General features: G+C 38.2%; 1 pseudogene; it reads right to left on the reverse strand.

Moving 5' to 3' along the window:
- Positions 1 to 245: 245 nt before the first annotated feature.
- LOC122808347 lies at positions 246 to 1,218 on the reverse strand (annotated as a pseudogene).
- Positions 1,219 to 2,440: the final 1,222 nt, after the last annotated feature.

The following is a 2,440-nucleotide window of genomic DNA, read 5'->3' on the forward strand; positions in this document are numbered from 1 at the left end:
GCCAACATCTATGAACTTCTGTTTCAGAACACTGTCACACTGAAGTTCCAACAACTCCATCTGGAATTCTTCAGAGACAGTTCTAGTGCCTCAAAATCCTGAAACCGATGGCCAAATTCTGCTCATAATTTGCTGACTGCATCTGAATATTCTTTCAAGAACTGTTTTTTGACTGTTCCAAGTGACTGTAAGGCAGTGAAATGAGCTAGGTTACCATCCATCAGCTGTTTCACCCACAGGGAAAGTTAACATCCGAAAGCCTTGACACTGTCATACATCCGCGTTATCATCTGTTTTGTGCCCCGGAGCTTGAGGTTGAGTTCATTAAGATGTTGTGTAATATCCATCAGAAAAGCAAGGTTCGATATGAAAACTGGATCAGCAAGTTGAGGAATTTCATTTTCTTTCATTGCCATGAAGATTGCTATTTCCTTTCGAAGTGCAAAGAATCTTTTCAGCACACTTCCCCTACTTAGCCATCCGACTTTGGTGTGATAGAGTAATTCTCCATATTTGGTATCAAGGTTAGACAGACAGTCATTAAACTGGTGTTGATTTAGACCTCTAGCGCGTATAAAGTAAATCACCTTAACAACATCCATGACTTCCTTCATTTGGAGACTTTTTCCACACAATGCTTCCTGGTGCAAAATGCAGTGAATTGCATCGAAGGTGTGAACAACACCAACACTGTTGAGCTTTGCTTTCAGTAACCCAACAACACCAACTTTTTCAGAACACATTGCGGGTGCACCATCAGTCGCTACCGAAACAAGCTTATCCCATGGCAATTCCAACTTTTCTAGACATTTTTCAAGTTCACTAAATGTCACGTCCTGTGGTTGTGCCTTTCAAAGGTGACAGGTATAGTAATTCTTCCATAACATTCAAGTTCTTGTCCACATCACGAATGAAGACAGTGCAGTATGCGGTATCTGTTATGCCAGTGCTCTCGTCAAGGGCAATTGAAAAAGCTTCAAACTGTTTGCCAGCTGCAAGTAGCTGCTGGTGTACATTGCTGGTCAATTCAGTAATTCTGCTGCCCACTGTATTTGCAGACAAACTTATACCTTCAAACAATTTCTTCTTGTCTGGGCAAAGAATTTTGTTTGCTTTTATGAAGCAGTCTTTAATGAACTGGCCTTCAGTGAATGGACAAGATGACTTTGCAATCATTTCACTGATAACAAAGCTTGCTCGTAATGAATCTTCGCTCATTTTTTTAAGGTTTTTGAAGATGTTTCGCTGCTTGGCAAAGGCTGATTTTAGTGGCTAAACTTTATCTTCCCTCATTTTGCCTGTGATCACATCATATTCATTACCATGCATAGTTTCATAATGTCTCCATACATTGTATTCCTTTGGAACAGAAACCAATTGATAGCAGATTAGGCATTTGATCTGACTATTCAACTCAGTGAAAAAATATAATTTTTCCCACTTCTCTTGGAAAACACGCTTTTCATCTACAATCTTTCGTTTCTTGGATGACGACATCACTAATACTCACTTATAATAGTAGTCTGCAATAAAAAAAACATGCAAAGAAAATTATAGTGGTTTCCAAATTTTCTAGTGCTGAAACAAGCACTTACTTAGTAACAGATGATGACCACAAATTATAAATAAGTGTTCTCTCTCTGTCACTCTCAGTTCCATTCTTGCCACAAAATAACCTCCAAATGTTTTCTAATTTTGAATTGGTAGTACAAACTTTAGTTAGGCTCACAAACATGCACACATACACACAATGATCATTGCATAATTAACCCACACTATCCTGAGTTCCCCAAGACAGCCGCGTAAACCACCAAGAACAAAGATATTCAGCAGTTGGTACAGATTGCAGGGATAACCGGCACCTACCAAGTCAGACATTCCTGGTAAACCAAATGTCAATAAACAAGTTTATAAATTCCTATCCAATAGATTTCAGGTTGCTGTACCCATTTTACTCCATCACTCACACATTTGTGAATCCTGGGTGGTACAAGGGGATATGAGTTATGTAGGGTTCTCTGTACCGGGAGTCTTTTAGGTAAACAATAGTTTATGACTCAGCATGTCTAAGTGTGCACAAGCACTGAAATTACACATTTTATATTGCCCAGCAATCACATCAGCAGTTTGCAAAGTATGCACAATCACCAAAATGTATTTATTTTATTTATTTTATTTTACATTTGTTAACCAGGGGTGTCTGACTGAGCCAAAAAGGCCCTTTTTCAGCAGAAGCCCGGGGCGAAAACCTCCACATAGAAAAAGTATAAATACATTTAGTTATTTAGACATGATCAGTATACACACATACACACAAATTACAAAAGACATGTTTTTTTACAGTGGTATGCAGCACATCAACAGTTACAGTGGGGAGAACAAACAAAAAAATATTAATTTAAAAATAAAGGTAATTAATAGATTTGTGGTGTACAGCTAA

The sequence above is a fragment of the Protopterus annectens genome, chromosome 8.part0 (assembly GCF_019279795.1).
Source record: "Protopterus annectens isolate FY-2018-M chromosome 8.part0, PAN1.0, whole genome shotgun sequence".
Taxonomy (NCBI): Eukaryota; Metazoa; Chordata; order Ceratodontiformes; family Protopteridae; genus Protopterus; species Protopterus annectens.